Source organism: Haliaeetus albicilla, chromosome 20 (genome assembly GCF_947461875.1).
Source record: "Haliaeetus albicilla chromosome 20, bHalAlb1.1, whole genome shotgun sequence".
Classification (NCBI taxonomy): domain Eukaryota; kingdom Metazoa; phylum Chordata; class Aves; order Accipitriformes; family Accipitridae; genus Haliaeetus; species Haliaeetus albicilla.
In genome coordinates this window covers 20,502,997-20,522,545 of record NC_091502.1, presented here as the reverse complement: position 1 = coordinate 20,522,545, position 19,549 = coordinate 20,502,997, and the positions used below count along the sequence as shown (strand labels likewise).

At 44.7% G+C, this 19,549-nt stretch overlaps 1 long non-coding RNA gene across 4 annotated transcripts in view; it reads right to left on the bottom strand.

Moving 5' to 3' along the window:
- Positions 1-19,549, bottom strand: part of LOC104318653 (uncharacterized) — a 541,518-nt gene that overhangs the window by 433,077 nt on the left and 88,892 nt on the right. The window lies entirely within an intron of this gene.

Genomic DNA, 19,549 nt, shown 5'->3' with positions numbered 1-19,549 from the left:
CAACAGCCTACTCATAAAGTACAGGTCTAACTGCTTAAAACACAGGAGGAAAGAGGGCCAATGTCAGAGTATCGCTTACATTTTATATAGCAGTCTCATGTTACTGCATTCACCTGGGGGGGGTGGTGAGAGACCCCAAAACGCCTGCCCTGACTAGGCTGGGAAAACCCCTCTCTCACGAGGTGTGTTTTTTGAGTCCCTTTGGGTGACCTGAACACAGATCTCCTACATCCCGGGCAACCTCTTTAATCCTTCAGCTCTGCTAAGAAAGGTCATCAATATCTCTTCTCTAACAAGACCAGTTCTTTTCCCATTACTGAATATGGAGGTATCCATCACATGCACAAAACTTCCGCAGAACAGAAATAAATGTAAGACCTTGAACATAAGTGCGTAATAAGAAAGCATATATTTTTCTTAATTGAGTAATAGGACCATTAGTGTTAATAACAGCATTACTGTAGACATCAATACAATAGAGTTTAAAATGTCCCTATACTAAATCACAGGGGTATTTTAGATTAAGATGTGCTCTCCAGACAGTAAATCTTACAACTACTTGCACTTGTGACTGGTGCTAAGGATTGTAACAAAGCATGAATGTTAAGTATACTAATAGCTCTTGCAATACGATATTCAGAGAACAGACTACACTATACAATGGAGTATAAAACTACTGCCTGTATCCTACAAATTTATATGGAAAGTTTATGGTTTAGGGTTAAAAACAATATTCTTAAAAGCTTAGAAAGAGAGAATGGAAGATGGCCAAAATGAGATCTCTGATATTTGTCATTTGGGAGTGTGAATATAATAACTGCAAGGATTTTCCTTGGTGAATGTGCTTACTTGATGCTAGTGCTAAACCTGTATCTAGTTTTTACTGCGCATGTGCTTATTATTTCCATATTCCATATGACTCCTGAGGACAAACCTAATTTAAAAAAAAAAATATTATCCTATAGTTTATCTATTAGCTACTAATTTCTAACAAAGTGGTCAAGAAGAAAACAAGCCTCTGTAATGCTGCCTAGACTTTTTTCACTATGGAAGAAGAAATATGACTAATATTTCAATCTCCTGTCCTATTGAATCTGATTGTTCTTACTCAGTGTCTTGCTTCTATAATATATGAGATAAGCTAATCTGTTTATCACTACTGGAGGATCATCCTTGCAATAACTCTTACAATGAAAGTCATTTATATGCACAGATGTCTCAGCATGCCTTCCCAATAACTCCTGGGCTATGGTGAACATACAAATATATAAGCTTCCCTTGCTCGTTTTGGCTGTCAACAAAGAAAAATGGCAGCAATGACCATTTAGAAAGAACTTGTTTTCACACATACTATAAAGTTTGTGGTCTGAGGGAATCAATAAAAACCTCTTTGCACCCTTTTATATTCCCAGGACTGGGGTGGGTTTTTTTGGTTGTTTATTTCTGCTTTGTTGTTGTTCTTTCTCTGCTATTAAACCCTTCAATTCCCAGCATGTCCCAGAGGTCAGGTCAAGTGGGATCCTAAGCTAAGATGGAGGTGACCTGAATAGACCAGAAACAGTCACCTGGAGAAAAAGCAGTTACCTTTTTTTATGAAAAAGAAAAATCATAGGGATATCTATGCGCACAACGCTTCACAATGACTTTGGTAAACAAAGCATCTAAAGCTCCACACTTTGTCACAAAACCATGTTGTTTCAAGAGCAACAGAGACTTGGTGAGACTGCTCACACAACTGGACTGCTGCCACGGATGGATACAAGCTCTTCAGAAAGGATGGGCTGGAGCAGTGAGGATGGGGGTTGCCCACCATGTGAAGGAGCAGCTCAGGCACATGCAGGGAGCTTCTCTACAGGATGGACAACAGTCAGGTTGAGACCGTATGGGTCAGGCTTGGAAAAGAGGCCGGTACGGGCAACATTGCGGTGGGAGAGTGTTAAGGACCACCCGATCTCAGTAAGGAAGCGGACAAGCCTTCTCGAAACAGCTCTGGATCACATGCCCTTGTTCCTATCGGGGACTTTAACCTCCCTGATATCTGGGGGAAGAGCAACGTGGTGGGATGCAAGCAGTCCAGGAGATTTCTGGAGTGTGTCGGGGACAACTCCTTGATAGAGGTAGTGGATAGGCCAGTCAAGGGTGACACACAGCTGGATCTGCTGCTCACTGCCACCGAAGGACCGGCTGGGGATGCAATGATGATCGGTATGCCTGGCTCTAGTTACCATGAGATAGCAGAGACCTGACAAGCTTTGTCCAAGGGTGCTGAGGGAACTGGCTGATGCCACAGCCACAGTCACAGGCATCTTTGGTCATCTTTGGAAGTTCCTAGAGATTAGGAGAGGTCCCTGACGACTGGGGAACAGCAAACATATCGCACCTATCTTCAAAACACGCCAAAAGGATGATTCAGGGAACGGGAGGACAGACAACATAACTTTGAACCCTGGAAAATTCATAGAGTAAGTGCTCCTGAGCAAGTCCCCTTGGAAGCCATGTCCAGGCAACTGAAGGAGAAGAAGATGAGTGGGAACAGTCAGCATGGATTGACCAGAGGTAAATCACACCTGACCAACCTGACTGCCTTCTACTATAAAACGACTGGGTCTGTGGATGAGGGGTAGCAGTGGATGTCATTTACCTCAACTCTAGCAAGGCTTTCATCGCTTTCTCCCACAATAGTCTCGTACGCACTGGGAGAAGCGTGGGCTCCTCTCTCCGCAGGGCCACAGGTCCTGCCAGGACCCTGCTCCAGCGTGGGCTTCCCACGGGGTCCCAGCCTCCTTCGGGCATCCCCCTGCTCCGGCGTGGGGTCCTCCCCGGGCTGCAGGTGGAGATCTGCTCCCCCGTGGAGCTCCCTGGGCTGCAGGGGGACAGCCTGCCTCACCATGGTCTTCCCCACGGGCTGCAGGGGAATCTCTGCTCCGGCGCCTGGAGCATCTCCTCCCCTCCTTCTGCACTGACCTGGGGGGCTGCAGGGCTGGGGCTCTCACATATCCTCACTCCTCTCTCCAGCTGCAGTTACTGTTGCACAGTAACTTTATTTCCCTTCTTCACTCTGTTCTCCCAGAGGTACTACCGCTGTCACTGATGGGCTCAGCCTTGGCCAGCAGCAGGTCCATCTCGGAGCCGGCTGGCATTGGCTCTGTCAGACATGGGGGAAGCTTCCAGCAGCTTCTCACAGAAGCCACCCCTGTAGCCCCCCCAGCTACCAAAACCTTGCCACGCAAATCCAATACAAAGTCCCAAATGGAAAAAACCCTGACAAACCTGGTCTGATGCCTGGGTGACCATGTTTCGAGCAGGAGGTTGAACTAGACACTTCCCAAAGTCTCTTCCAACCTGAATAATTTTGTGATTTGAATGAGATAGAGAGAACCTCAAATGCTACAGACTAATGCACCTGGTAATGATAAATTCATGCATATTATGATGACTTGTCTCAGCCCTTTTCATCCTTTTTCCCAGACTGCTCTTCTACTGGGGAGCTGAATACCTCCTGTAGCCATGAGCCATCCCCAAACAAAAGAAAGTGAAAGAGAATCACACCCAGCAACCCTGAAAAAATGCTTTATGCTTTCAATCACAGTTATACATTTGGGAGTGTGTCTTCTGTGTTTTGTTGTTGCTGCTGGAGGTTTTTTTATGCTTTTTTTCTCCACTCCCTCCTCTCCAAGGCCAATTTCAAATCAATCTTTACAACATCCACCATTTAGCCAAGCAAATTTGTTCTGCATCTATAGGCTTCTCCCAGAGTCAAGGAATAAATTGAATAGTAAAACGATGGTTATTCATCAATGAATGCAGTATTTGCCATTATGTCTAACTTTGACTGTATATGTATAATGAGTGTTTCAATTATGCAGCAACTGGAATTTGAACCTTTTGTGTGTGTATATCAGCACAACTATTTAATGGTCTTTAGCATAGATGCTTCCAGTTTATGAGCAATATATACATTTGCAAGGGGACAGTTAAAGTCACAGGTAAAAGTTACAGCTGGTAGATGAACCATAGCTACTCTTGCATTGAAATTCTCAACACAAACTGTATTAGCAATATATACATGTAGGGGGTGCATAGAATATATCCTTCTCTCCTTTATTTGCATTTAATCAGCATTCCTGAGGCTGACTTAAATCATGTCACACTTACAGCTCTATAATGTGAAAAAAAATCCAGCTTTTACATTGAAAAATAACACATTATTTGATATTCTTCCCTGCAAGCAGGAAGAAACCTTCCTGTCAATGGTTACAAAGGCCGCTGAGCTGCTCCTGCTGAAAACTGCTGGGTGAACTAATGAGGATATCAGCTGATCTTAGAGTTGCTCCTTGAAAGCCCTTGATGCAATCACTACATAGGCTTAAGCTGTGTTTCACACCGCATTATCTAGCAGTGGTGACGGCTACAAGCTGCACTTATAGTAAATAAGCAGAAAGTACAGTGTGTGCTGTCACATTGTCTCTACAGGTCAAAGGAGGCAGAGAGAGCCTGCAGACCCAATCTTCAGCTTTATTCCAAAAGCACACCATGAAAATTGTGTAAATGTCACGTTTGTAATCCTACAATTATAGACCAGGTGTGTGCTCAGTTAATTTACTGAAGGCTGGAAACTACAAATTACAGCATCCAGTAGCTCCAAAGGAGCTAAACCAGGAGGGAGCAGTGGGACACAGGGAAGACAACCCTACAGCAGAAGCCAGGCGGTTGTGCTGGGATGTGAGGATAGCCTTGCTATCCCTTCTGATGCATACCCTATGTTGGCACCTCAGAGCCAGACACACTGGTCCTGCGTTCAAGACTTCTGAGCTGATTATTTCACGTGAAAAGGTATGGTTTACTGTGTCCAGATCTATTCAGAGATACACTCCAAATGTTCCATACAGCCAAATAGTCAAAGTCCCTGAGCCTGTCTGTCCCTTTTGCACTGCTTAAGAATTTTTGTGTGGTTATTTATCCTGATATAAAGTGGACCTCAGAAAACTAGTCTCATAGGAACGGGGGAGAGCTCTCATTTGGTAACGCTTTCTATTCCAATAGAAAGAAATAAATTCTCTGTTCAAGGAAGTATTTTCTCCTCTTACACGCCGTAACAACCTGCATTGGAACTGTTTATGAATGGATATTACTGATTCTTACCAAGTTGGCATTCAAAGCGCATTTGTCCCAAAGGGATGGCATTGGAAAAAAGATGCAACACATGTTCCCTACTGCAAAATGCCAGTCTTACCCATTTTAGGAGCTGAACACTGTTATGCCATAATTTATCTCATCAAGTCCCAGCCTAACTGCTGCTGAGTCCATTCATTCTGCACAGCACCCATTTCAGAGTCAGCTTGGAGCAGTCACCATCTGAGTTCAGGCATCCCAAAATGAGATGATTAGTCAGCACCAGCACATCTTCAGGGAAGAGCAACTGCATGCTCGTGTCAGGCTGTTAAAATTAGCAAGACTTAAGGCTTTTGAAATCACAACTCCCTGCCTTTCTTAGGTTCACTAGTTTAGTGTAATTCTGTATCAAGTGAGCCAGGGACACTGATCTCATCACTCCTGGGTGCTGCACAGCTCCGCTCACATTCTGACCAGAGAAAACAGGCTTCAGTCCAAATGTCCATGATGTCTGGATTACATATTTTCAAAAAAGGAATTCACAATTTGAATCTTTTTTTGAAAAGGCTAACATTGTTTTACATTCAACGAAAGCTCTTTAAAATTTTGCATCCTTTTTTTCCCGTCCAGAGCTGACTGTTTCAACATAGACTTATGCTTGTTTGCCTACTTACTCAAGTGGACCTTACTGACCAGTTTTCTCCAGAATTATACTTTTTTAGTAAATGCTTCTTGATTTTGTCCTTTGCAGCTGAAAGAACATCAGGGGCAGAAACATCATCTCTATTTCTTCATCCTCCTTCTCTTTTCACCACATTGGGGAGAAAGTCAATATGAAGCAGGGCTGCCATTCAGAGGGACCTGGACAGGCTGGAGGAAGGGAACAACAGGAACCTCATGAAATTCAACAAGGACAAATACAAAGTTCTGCCCCTGGGAAGGAAGAGCCTCTGGCAACAACACAGGCAGAGGTCTGGCAGGCTGGGGAGGAGCTCTGCAGGGAAGTCCTGGGGGTCCTGGCAGCTGGGGATGGGCCAGACGTGTGTCCTGGCAGCAAAGAGACCTCCTGGGCCATTTGAAGAGGAGCAGAGCCAGGAAAGTTATCATCCCCCTCTGCTCAGCACTCACTGGACCACATGTAGGTACCGCATCCAGTTTTGGGGTGATAGAGGGAATTCAGGGAAGACATTGATAACCTGGAGCAAATTCAGGGGAGGTCCACCAAGATGGTGGGGGCTGGAGCATCTGACCTGTGAGGAGAGGATGGGGGAGCTGGGCTTGTTCTGCCTGGAAAAAGAAAGACTTCGGGGGATCTCACAGCAGCCCCCAGTGTTTAATGGGAGGTCACGAAGGAGACAGAGCCAAGCTTTTCACTGCAGTGCGTGGCAGGAGGACGACACACAATGGATGTAAATTCAAGGAAGAGAAGTTCACACTGATATAAGGAAAAACCTTCCCCGTGAGGACAGTCGAGTACTGGGACAGGTGACCTAGAGAGACTGGACAGACTCTATTCTTTGAGGTTTTCAAGACCCAACTGGATAAAAGCCTGAGCAACCTGGTCTAATCTCATAGCTGACCATGTTGTGAGCGGGAAGTTCAACTAGAGACCTCCTGAGGTTCCTCCCAGCCTCCATTACCCTGTGATCCAGTAATAAATCACGTACCATAGGTATAGACAAGGAATACCGGCACTGCCATATTTGACCAGAGGAATGATTTACCTAGTCCAGGATCTTTTTCCTAACATTCACAGGCTTCTGAAGAAGATGCAAGAAGCCCTACTGGCTACTGTAAGGGAACAGAGGGCACCCAGGAGAAGTTTCTTCTGTTAAATATGGTGTCAACGGACAGCCTCCTCCTCCTAAGATCTGCGAGATAAATGGCAGCAAAGTCACCAAGCAGACATCTCATTAGGCCAGTGTTGTCAGCACGTGAGTTACAGCCACCTGGAGTGCAGACTTTGTGGCAAGAGATAGAGCCTTTAAGTCGTCAGTGTGAAACGCAAGTCTGTCCTACAGCTATAGCTGTGGTGTTACTAGGTATCAAGGCTGTGTCTATGTGCACACCTAGTGCTCTTGAGTCATTAATTCCTGAGCTCATTATCTGCAGGGATGAGACAATGGGCTGGCTTAAGACAACAGTCCAACCTGAGACAAGGCGATTTACTGCCCTCCTAGAGACCCTTGCAACTAAACTCTTGACTAACTCAATTTCAGAGACTCTTCGTGGCAGCTCCTGCCTGTGCCTAGACCAATTTTTTTTGTCGCAATGTGCCGAGTCACATCCTGGGGCAGTGAATTTGGCCATCCCAGAGACTTCCCAGGCAGTTCCTGCTACAGAACTGACCTAACTGTACATAGATAGGATACTTTAGTATACAGTAGTAACGGTGCCTGCAGGTGCAAAAATGACCACGTGGGACAGTTTTCTGTGCATAGTTAAGATAGTCCGAGATATCTGTATATAGTTTTAAGATAATCAGTAGTGAGGGATCATTCTTGTGCTGTAGTGGTCCCATAGGGCCATTAACCAAGTGGATAAAGGATACAGGAACTCAGCAGAACAGCAGCTTGAGCAGTCTCACCCAATCCAGGTGAAGACATCATTGCAAGCACAGTTGCAACCTCACAGTAAATTACTTATCTTTTTCACAGTCTGTCCATGAGTCTGGTGCATGTACTTCTACTCTCCATGCTGTTTATGCAGGACATACTCTGGTACAGGTGTAGACCCAGCTCCAGAGCTCCCAGTGGGGCCAAGCAGACAGAGAGTGTAGGGACAATTCAAGGGACACTTTGCACATCAGTTCTGGCTCGTGCTCTGGATGGACTAGGGGCAGTGGTAAGGAAGCATGCCCCCACTGAAGCTCCGTTTTTTGTACTTTTATAAAGGACAGTGATGGCATTTTGAAGCTAAAAGGCAGCAATGTGGACAAATGTACCCAGATCATAGAATTACAGAATGGTTTGGGTTGGAAGGGACCTTAAAGATCATCCAGTTCCAACCCCGCTGCCATGGGCAGGGACACCTTCCACTAGACCAGGTTGCTCAAAGCCCCATCCAACCTGGCCTTGAACACTGCCAGGGATGGGGCAGCCACCACCAATCTGGGCAACCAGTTCCAGTGTCTCACCACCTTCATTACAGAATTCAACTTGTGAAAGCCTCTTCTGGAGCCTTCTCTGAGCCTCACAGTGCAGGGGCAAGTCCTTCTTGCCACCTTCCTGTGTTTGAAACTACCAGCTCCCACACTGAAACAACCTACATGCTGTTTTGCACCAAGAGGTGCTGGTCCATTTTGATCACAGTAAGAATAGAATAGAATAGAATAGAATAGAATAGAATAGGTTCATTTGGAAGGGACCTACAAGGATTATCTAGTCCAACTGCCTGACCAATTCAGGGCTGACCAAAGTTAAGGCATGTTGTTAAGGGCATTGTCCAAATGCCTCTTAAACACTGACAGGCTTGGGGCATTGATCACCTCTCTAGGAAGCCTGTTCCAGTGTTTGACCACCCTCTCGGTAAAGAAATGCTTCCTGGTGTCCAGTCTAAACCTCCCCTGGTGCAGCTTTGAGCCGTTCCCATGCGTCTCATCACTGGATCCCGGGGAGAAGACCTCAGCACCTCCCTCTCCACGTCCCCTCTTCAGGAAGCTGCAGAGAGCAATGAGCTCACCCCTCAGCCTCCTTTTCTCCAGACAAACCCAAGTCCTCAGCTGCTCCTCATAGGACATTCCTTCTAGCCCTTTCACCAGCCTTGTTGCCCTCCTCCGGACACATTCAAGGACCTGAACATCCTTTTTAAATGATGGGGCATTCAGACTCTGTAAAGTATCATTTAAGATGTTATTTATTAGAGATAAGACTACAGAGAAAGAGAGACTAGTACAGATAAAGTTACACCCTTGGAGATGCTGGGAACCCTGAGCGGTACAGCACCAAACAGCCCTCCGATCCTGCAGATCCCATCCATAAAAGAGATTCTGCCATTTTGGTCATTTGAGCTATTACAGGATTTTCTCACAAGGAAACAACTCTATGCATCATTTCTACTGTCAAACAGGAGGGACATTTGCATGAGAAGTTCTTGCTGCGCTTTTTACTAAAGGCAAGGCCATAGGTGGTGTAATCACCGATAGCAAACGAGAACTGCCTGCAGGCTCCTCCGTCACAGTGAGCTGGCTACGTTAGGGATTCGTGCAGCACAACACACGCTGTACGTGCCCCACAGCGCAAGCCACAGCCCTCCACACCCGGGAGAGCCCCTCCGTTCGCGTCAGCTTGCTTTAAACATGAAGGCAAAGCCTGACAACCCCGGGACAGACTTGCTCTTCAGTCCTCCCTGCAAGTACTACTGCGTGGGCTACCTGCGTCAGGAGGAGAGCACCGCGCTGCCAGTGCTCCTTCATCTTTTATAGCCCTCTGTCTCCTTCGTACTGGAGCTTTCGCTTGCATGAACATTCTCCTTTCTCTCTTGTGAGGTGGAAGGATTGTTTAACTGCGCCTGCTCTGGCATACAGAAACATGCCCCTGTGCAGCTTGTAGCTCTGCTACCAGACTTCCTTGAGCAGACTGGCACGAAATGTTTGGTCAGATAGTTTAATTGCCATAAATTACAAATTCAGATACTCTCAGCTACTAAAAGTGTCAAGTCCTGTTTCGACCTTTTTTTTGTAATGGAACATTTGGAATTTTCTGTTACAGAAACAAAGTTTTGAGACCTATGTTTTCCCTGAATGTAGTTTTTCAACTGTTAAAAAAGAAAATGAACTGTTCCAATTGACATGAAATCTTACTGTTGTTTTTTTTTGTTTTGGATCAAGCCCAAATAAACTAATTTTAGCGATTTTCACTCAGGCCATGAATACAAAAAATCAACTGTTTTCACAATTTTCCCCCTCAGGACAATGAGAACGCTTTCCTTCTATAGCAAGAACTGACCACCAAATTTTCACATTCCAGTTAACTCCTACCAGAGTTAAATGAAAGTTGATTTTTCACTCGCTCCACTGCCTTGGCATGTTACTGTCCTGGATTTGCTTGGCAGCATAAAGAAGGTGTTCAAATTTAGTTGCTATTGGTGACTTAGGAAATTGTTTTATGATGCAACACTTACAGTTCTGCCTGTGGAATTGCTGTGATTCAAGCTAGTTACCTACCTGGCCTTCACATCTGCAAAGCTAGAACACTCACATTTGGTCTTTGGTTGATATAAATTGAAACAACATTAGGTCTGTCTGTCAAGCAGACAGGGCTCTGCTGATGTACTGGTCTGAGAGACCAGAAGGTACCAAGACCTCTTAGGCTAGGAAACACTTTGCAAAGTGCTTTCTGACAGATTCGTGGAGAAATGGAAGGTTTCAACCAATTTTGCCCATGTCACATCTCCTATTCAAACCTATTATCTATGCCTAACACAGGAGCGGCTGAAGAAACGTTTGGCTCTAAAACAGCACTGGGAAGTTCATCGCATCCTTTTGAATTGCTCACTGTCCTAAAGCTGCCTCCTTGCTGCTGCTGATCAGACTTACAGGTGATCTGTCTGCGTGGCTGATCTGCCCGAGGACCAGGCAGCAGCCGTCATGTCCAGCCTCACAAACGCATCTCTAGAAACAACAACGTCCACACGCCTCTCTTAGTGCCCCTGGTGTGTCAAACGCTTCCTGAAGAAGGCAGGTGATAATTTCAGCCTACAAAAGGAGAGACCCTTCCTTTCCTCCCAAAAAGGGAGAGAAAGTAGAGAGGAAGGTAGCTATAACTGTTTTAACTCTATGCTCCTTCCCATGACCAACCCAATTTCAAGGAAGGAAAAAGTCATGGCTTTAAGCTAGTAAAAACAGTAGTAGGTTCTGCTTACACATCTACCATTGAACAATGTGATTTTTGGCCCTGGTGGATAAAATCCCACTGACCCAAGAAGGAAATAGTATCTCTGGTTAAGATACTGGTCCAGGCTTTAAGACATTTCAGTTCAAGCCACATAACCATCCTGGCTGTGGCTAATTGATAGCCTGAGCCCATGCTCTCCTTGAATCCAAACTATTTCGATTTGAAATTCACTCTCAGGTACTGGTTTTGAGCATATTCTGAAGAAAAGGAAAAAAAAAGAAAAAAAAAAGAAGAAGGTTTAGCCTGGTCTACTTGTTAGTGAAAGCCCATGCACATCCTTCCTCATTGTTTCGGTGCCCATAAGCGCCCTAGGCATTATGTGAGACGCAGGCTACCGACCTACGCGTACACGAAACAGACAGTATGGTGCGTAAGCGAGGATGCTCCCTGTATTTTATCTTGCTCTCCATGTGTTTCTGAGGACAAAAGGAATTGTTCAACTTCTCCATCTGTGTCTGCTGTCTGTAAACCTAGTCTTTAGCTCCTCTAGGGAGAAAGCTGACAGACAGGAGAGAAATATCCAACGCGCTGCCAGCTGGGTACAATTCTGATTTAGGACTTACATTCCTAGACCCAGATTAACCTTTTCCTGAGCAAGTATCTTGTCTAGCTATAGGGGGAGATAACTTCAGCTGGAACTTCTGTAATGCAAACAAATAGTAGCAAAATGCTATCTCTGTATCAGGAACAAGAGAATGGCCATTTGAAAGATTTTTTTCAGCTGAACCATACACACACACATATCTTTTCTATTTTTCAAGGAAGCAATGTGCAAATAACTAAAGACTTTTCAAAGGCATTTGAAATAAATAAAAAGGATTTGCCTTGGCTGAAAGCAGGTTTATAGAATAGCAGCCTGAAATCCTTGGACGTCTAGGACGTCTTCCTCTCCCCTTTGTAAATGTGAGTGACTACGCTGTGCTCCAACCTCTCTCTCAAATCATGATCACTTTGTTCAGAGTCAACGACAGAAGCAGCCCACCTTCTCTCCAGAGGGGTAATTTATAAAAGTAAACTTGCAACACTGTTTGTTCCTTTTAATTGTTTTCTTCATGCTAAATTACACGAGTCTGCAAAGAAGATAGGAATCATTAAAACTCTGAGATGGAGAAGAGGCATTAGATTTAATCCCTTCCCATATCAAATTTCTGTACTGTATATTTCCTAAGTGATTCAATGTCAGGTGATGAGCTTTACTTGTCAGGTTATTTGAGTCTCAGCATCAAGAAATTTGTTACAGAAGTTTCATTTTCCATTCCTTAATTTAATCCTATTACTCCTTAATTTAATCCTATTACAACCAGGATTGTTGCTGCTAGCCATGTCCACACATCAGCACTGAGATGAAGAGGTATTTTAAAATGTGGAAAGTCAAGTCATTTTATTACAACTCCCAGAGCAGCACAATTTCTAGGTGGGGTCTGTTCCAGAGGGTGGTTCATCTCATGCACAGATGGGATGGCACACTAATGCTAGTTCACCTATGCCAGTTAATCGGTGTTCATCAATTACGATTGCATAAGTAATTTTCCTGAGCATACAGGAGGGACTAGACCTGGCACAGAACATCTACAATCACAGCTAGCAAAATAAAGAAAAATTCCTTCTTTGCACTCCTTATGGATATTTCAGAAATTCCCCATGGGCTTGTCTTAGCTCTGAGGTATGATCTCGGGTTAATAGTTTTGATTAAAGCAAAGGAGGAAAAGAAAAGGGGAATCAGAACAGAAATAAGAGATCAAAACAATCCTTTCTTCAGCTTTATTTCAGTGTTCTGTATAATTTGTTTCCAACTGCTATTGAAACAGAGGTTGGCTGCTTTTCAACAGCAAAGCTTAAATATATATATCGTATGTATATAGACACACACATGCATAAATATGTATTACACATATACTATTAAAACTGCAAAACCAAGCATACACAAGTATCATAATGCCAGATTTAAGGTTACTTGTGCTCATGTTGTGCGTGTGTTATGACTCAGTTGTAAACAACATGCTCGCATGCTATTTTCCTTAAGACCTCTGTTCATTCAATACTGAAGTATGTACCTCTGTGGTTCACAGAAGTGTGGGTTAAGCCCCCACTTGCAGAACTGTGATGATCTTGCAGCATCTTCTAGTGTCTTCATTATACAATATAGAGATAACGGAGAAAGCAAAGGGTTTGACCCAAGCTAATGCCCTGCCAAAATTCCCGTGTTGTTTCAAGGGTGGGAGTACCAGAGCTGCCTGCTCAGAAAGACCTGAACCAGTCTGCCTTAAGTTTTCAAATTCAGCCACGAACAGAATTTCCAGTTTGGAACATTTCACTCCAAGTAGTAAGGAAAAAGATTTTATACCAGGTGACTAGACCCTGGCATTGGAACCAGGAGGCCTCTGTGCTACTCTCAGCTTTGCCACTGAGCAACTACAGATCTCTGAGCAGTGTCATGCTCTTGTTTCCTCAGTTGTTCTCCCTGTAAATGGTACAAGCAGGCAGCCTTTCCACTCTACTCCTGACAAAAAACCTCATCTGTTGTAGAGAGGTCTCTCCTTCCCCATGTTCTGATTTTACTGCAAAGGAGTCTGAATTCCACCTCAAGCCCTCCCCAAGTCAGCTTTCCCTTTGCATCCCCTTATCTGATCTTGTTGCTCTTTTGATCTTGAGCATCATTTACCCTCTCATAGACTTAGGCTGGAACTGATGATCTACCAAACTTTTATTCAGAAGTAATTCTCCCGTCACATCAAACCTGGGAGGTTTCTCATCGAATCATAGAGTGGTTTGGGTTGGAAGGGACCTTTAAAGATCATCTAGTCCACCCTTCTCTCAGTCAAGTTGCTCAAAGCCCCATTCAGCCTCACCTTGAACACCTCCAATGATGAACATCTTGAACACCTCACATAAGTTTTAATTAGAATTGTCTGTTGGGGGAGTTCAGTTTTGCTTGTCACCTGTAGATACTGAGAAGCATTTAATTTCTGAGTAAGCGAATAGAGGTATCTTAAGGGAGTCTGAAACTCTGATTCAGCTCTAACTTTGTACTGGTGGCTGGGAGGCCTGTTTCTTCATGGCTGGATGTGTTCCTCATGTCCTTGGACATACATAAATGGTGTTAATATGGAATTTGTTGTGCGCCTTTCTCAAAGTAATCACTTTATGTATCCTGTAAATTGAGACAGCAGTTACCATGTGCTTCATAGCTTCAAGCTCTTCACTACTGAGACTGCAAACCAGAAAAGGCAGATGACTGTACATTTGAGTTTCTAACACTCAAGCTTTCATTTGGCCTGGAGAGGGAAGCTGAAATAGCCAAAACCTGGTTATTAGAAGGACTTACCATTAGCTCCCATAAATTTTATCCCTTGTTGGGACAAACATAGTGCCCCTAACGTGAGAAACAGTGGAACAACCTCATCAGGGAGATGGCTTCCATTTTCTGCATATCTGTTACCTAAAGTCAGTAAAACTGTCAAAAAGGAGCATTATAACCTTAAATTGGATTGATTGCTGGGGAATCAGCATAACATTGGAGCAAAGAACTTCTGTTCCTTTAGCAGAATAAAAACCAAGTCTGTAGTATTTGCTTATTCATCCCCACTTACAGTCACTGCAGCAAACCAACCTGGAGGTCACCGATGCAGAAAGCCTTCATTCACATGGTTTGTGTGCTCCTGGCCAGGAACAAAAGACTTTTTATTCACGCACTGTAACAAAGCAGGGGCCAAATTTCCTGTTGTGGAAAATGATCAGAACTTGAATGACATCAGCAGAGATTTGGTTTCAACTGAATTTCAACTAGCATAAAGCACTTCAGAGATTGCCACCAAATGAGTCTAATAGTTTTGCAGTAAATTCACTCCTAATTTATAGCCATGATAATGGGAACCAAATTTAAGTAAATGTGTGTGTGTTCGCATCATAAAGTCAGCAACTCCATAATTCAGTTATCTAATGAGTATGACTGGCTCCTGGGGACTGAAGGTCAGGCGTGGGCTCTCTTATTTTGGTGGTTTAGACACTTCACATTTAATGAACATTTGTGTAAGATGACAGAGCTCTTCAGTGTAAACTGCTGTACCTGGAACAGGGGAGAAAAATGACCTCATTTAACTCCATTATGCAACGGCACATATGACTCGCTGCAGTCATTTCTGAAGGTCTGTGGCATTTTGCAGTTGGCTGTAGTGTATCTAACCATTACGGCATTGCTGAGAAGACAAATATCCTTACAGGCAAATGTAGTTAACAGCATGATGAGTTGCAGGGCAGATGGATGAAATGAGCATCTAGAAATGAGCAGCTGCTACAGCGACATGTCTCCCTTGACACAGCCTTGCCAATCCAGGATGACTGTACCCTCTGCGTGTTGAGGGAGCTCTAAATGGAGAAGTCTCCACATCTCCACTTGTCTTGAAGCAAGCAGTGTACCTTTCTGAAGCTCATCTGTTAAATTTTTTAAGGTCCCAGCTGGATTTACATTAACTTGCAAAGAAATATATTTCCTCTGTTTCCAGGCTCATAAATACTTGACTGCTTTGTGAAAAGCTCTTAGTCTTGGTATAACCTATTCAAGCAAGAAGATCTCTGAACACAATGGTCTGCAAGCTGTTCCCATGATACAGAGTGCTGTGGTTAAGTGGGTGCTGTTTGTGTCTACGTGGAAATGCAGCAATGTCTATGTGGTCTCAAAACACTAAAAGTGCACTGTGTGATCCAAGGCAAAGTATTTTGGACACCATCAGAATTTCTGAGCAATTTCAGGAGCCAGGAAAAACTGTCTCCCTGGGAGCTGTCATCCATCTCCATAATAACTTGCAAATAAGATGAACTTGTTTATGAACTTGTGTCAGCTTCTCCAGTACATCTGGGTCCTTCAGGATCTTTGCCAGACAGGTGTACTAGGTCTGGCTGGGATGGAGTTAACTTTCTTCTTAACAGCCCGTATGGAGCTACGCTTCAGATTTGTGGCTGAAACGGTGTTGATAACACACCAATGTTTTGGCTATTGCTGAACAGAGCTTGCACAGCATCAAGGCTTTCTCTCTTTCCTACTCTGACCACCCCACCCAGCAAGTAGGCTGGGGGTGGGCAAGGGGCTGGGAGGGGACCCAGCCAGGATGGTTGACCCCAAATGACCAAAGGGATATTCCATGCCATACCAAGTCATGCTCAGCAATAAAAGCTCAAGGAAAGGAGGAGGAAGGCGGGGGGGGGGGTGTACAACACATTTGCAGTTATGACATTTGTCTTCCCAAGCAAGCGTTATGAATTCTGAGGTCCTCTTTGCCAGGAAGTGGCTAAACATCTGCCTGCCAATGGGAAGTAGTGAATAAATTCCTTTTCCCTTTGCTTTGCCTGTGCATGCAGCTTTTGCTCTCCCTATTGAAAAGCTATTACCTCAAACCACAAGTCTCCTCACCTTCCTTCTGTTTTCTCTCCATCCCACAAGAGAGGGGAGTGCACAAGCAGCTGGGTAGGTGTCTGGCTGTTAGCCAGGGTCAACCCACAACAGTCTTTTTCAAGCGCAGCATGGGGCTTGAGATAACAGTTTTGATTTGGGCGTGCTATAACCCATTATAGTTGTTAACTGGCAGGGTCCTGTGCTGGTCACAGAGCCTGCTTGCTTTACTGTATAGTAGAGTCCAGGGCTTGTCAGTGGCTGCTTTTGCTGTGGTGCTTATCACTTTACTCCACTGTGCCTGGACACATTTTGATAAAAGCAATGGCCATGCGCCAGGGCTGGCATATGGCCCTGGCACTGATGCTGGTTTTGTGCTGTGTGAGCTACCTTGCAGACAGCATGAGGGATTACACCTCCCTCTGCTCCTCTGGGACGGACATGTCCAGCTCTGCTGCATGGGCTCCCAAGTTTCTTGTACATCCTTATGCATGCTGTTTGATCATATTATCTAACATCATTGGCTTGTTGTTGGGTGTGTGGAACCTGGTTTGGTCCTAGCATAAGAGTAAACAACTTTTTGGGTGAGATGACAAAGAAATGTGCCCCATGGTGGTCAGCTGGTGGTGGCAGGGTTTGTGGGAGGATTTGCGCAGATGCCTAGGGCAGTTATCACCTCTGACAGCCTGCAATTTTACACCTGAACAGGCATATAAGCCTGCTGAATTGGCACACCACTTGAAGGAAGGCTGCCTTGCCTAACCCAGTGAGACCCAGTGACTTCTAGCAATGTTCTGGGGCTTGGCCTGTGCCTACTGAGCTTCTTGATTTGTGGATTGACCTAGACTGGGAATGTAAGGGTGACTTATCTGTAGCTTGATGAGCCCACGAAACATCAGGACATCTAGGGAGAGATGCAACATACAGATGGGCTCATGACCGAGGGGTGGACCTGACCACTGAAGCTATCACACAGGTGGTAGATGGCAGCACTATGGAGGGCAGAGAGAAGATAATTCAGAAAGATAGGCAAGAGGAGCATCAGGCAACCCAGCACTGAAGTCTTTTTTCCCTAACTAATTTCCATACTAGAATTTTATTGCCTTCAGCCACACACAGAATCTACATATTGAGATTTCACAATGGTGAGATGCTGATACAGGATTTGGGCTTCTCAGTACTACAGGATTACAAAGAATAAGCAATAGCTTCTGCTGATACAAGCCAGCATGGCTCCATTGACTACAGCAACCTCACTGACTTAGACAGGACTTAATCGAGTACACCTGTGATCACGCAGTTTCTTTCACTATCCTATTTTCTCCTTCCCCACTGGGGTCTCAAACAATGTTATTCAAGACACTGACAAGGACAAAAGCGAACAGAGTGTCATTAATACCACCCACAGCTTCAAAGCCTGTCTGTCCACTGCCCATACTCCATGTAAATTAAATTTGGTAAGTTTTAGCTGAGCCCAATGTAAATAAACTAATCATGCAGAGCACTGACCTATCCTACCACAGGCTCCTGTGCCCCACCCTGCATGTTTATTTCAAAGATAATCTAATTTGCTGCAAATGTGCTTATCTAGCTGGAAAGCAGACTGTGATAGGTACTCCACAAGGAAGAAAGCTTTCCAGAAAGCATGGCTCAGTGAATTCCTTTATATGAGGAATACAGAATCTATTCTGTTGTTATCTGCACCGGAATTATTCACCCGCTCCCTGCTCTTTGTCTCAATATATTTCTGAGGCACAGTTAAGCTCCTAAGCTCCAATCAGTCCAAAACTGAGTGGAATGCACTAGGCCTTTCCTCTGGGTTTTCCATAAAAAGCTTAAGCAACTCTGGAGAGCTGCTGGGTAACAACATCCTGCCTGCAAGGTACCTTTGGAAAATGAGAGTGAAATTCTAACAGATGTTTGCTAGCTGAAGATACTGCTGAAGCACAACAGCCCGTTGAGTAGCCAGCAGTGGTATAGCCTGCCTTTGTAACATGGAAGAGAGCCAAAGCATGACACTTTGACCTGAGTAGCGATGGGAAAAGAGACTTACACTGCAGTGGTCTCATGTGCCTAAATATATACAATCCCAACCAGTGCTGAAATGATTAGAGAACAATAATACGATTAATAGCAAGTGTCTTCTAGACACCAGCTGTCTTCTGTCCCACTCCAGGCTCTTGGACCTCACCCACCTTTGCCTCCCAAGCTGTATCTAGCACTTTGGCTTTGTCTCAGCGGTGTGGTGATGGAGGCATCAGAGCCAGTTCTGCTTCCTGCGGCACAACCCCCAGCAATACTCCCCTCTTATCCCATGAGATGTAGGAGAACAGGGATCGGAGTGGGGATATGCAGGTGTACATTGGGGCAGGGGTGATAGATGAATGGTCCCAACACCAGGTAGAGGGTGAGTTGGGAGAGGATAAGGGACTTGTGCTGCACTCAAGACATTTGGCCACTTTGTATCATGGCAAATTTCACAGGCTGATTCCCAGCAGAGTTTTTAGCATCTATGAAGGCAACCTTCTCCAAAAGTCCCCACCTGGCCTCCCTTCCCCCAGGGCTCAGTAGTGCTGCAACACTTGGTGGTGGTGTGATGCTCCCTTTTTCCAGTTTCAGGACTGAGGTGAAGTCCTGAAGGACTTGAGGAGACAGGTATCACCTACCTACCACTGCTGCCAAAGTTCCCTGTCTCCTTGACTATCCCTTTCCATGCTGGTTCACTTAGCAGCAGGACTGCTACAAAACTACCCAAATGACCAGAAAGAGCTCCAGAGAAGCAGGGTGGGCACCATGAAAAGACAATACTGGAACTATCTTTTAGCAGAGAACGTGATGCTTCCAGACTTCAACAAAAGCTGTGTGACCAGTGTCTGACCACCAGAGACTGACAAGAGGCTGACAGCAGAGAACGGACTAACAAGGGATGGATTCTGCCTGAGCATCCAGGGAAATAAAATCTACACGAGGCCCCTGCCCATCAGCCCTGACTTTGACAGGGAGGTATGACTTACAGCACGTAAACAATCACTTGTACACTTTCACCATTTTAAACTCCTCATTCTCTTATACTCTGTTCCATTTGTTGAGATTAAATAGTATCTTGCTTTGCTGTAGCTGTTTGTACTCTGTTTGACACTGGTCACAGATCCCAGAA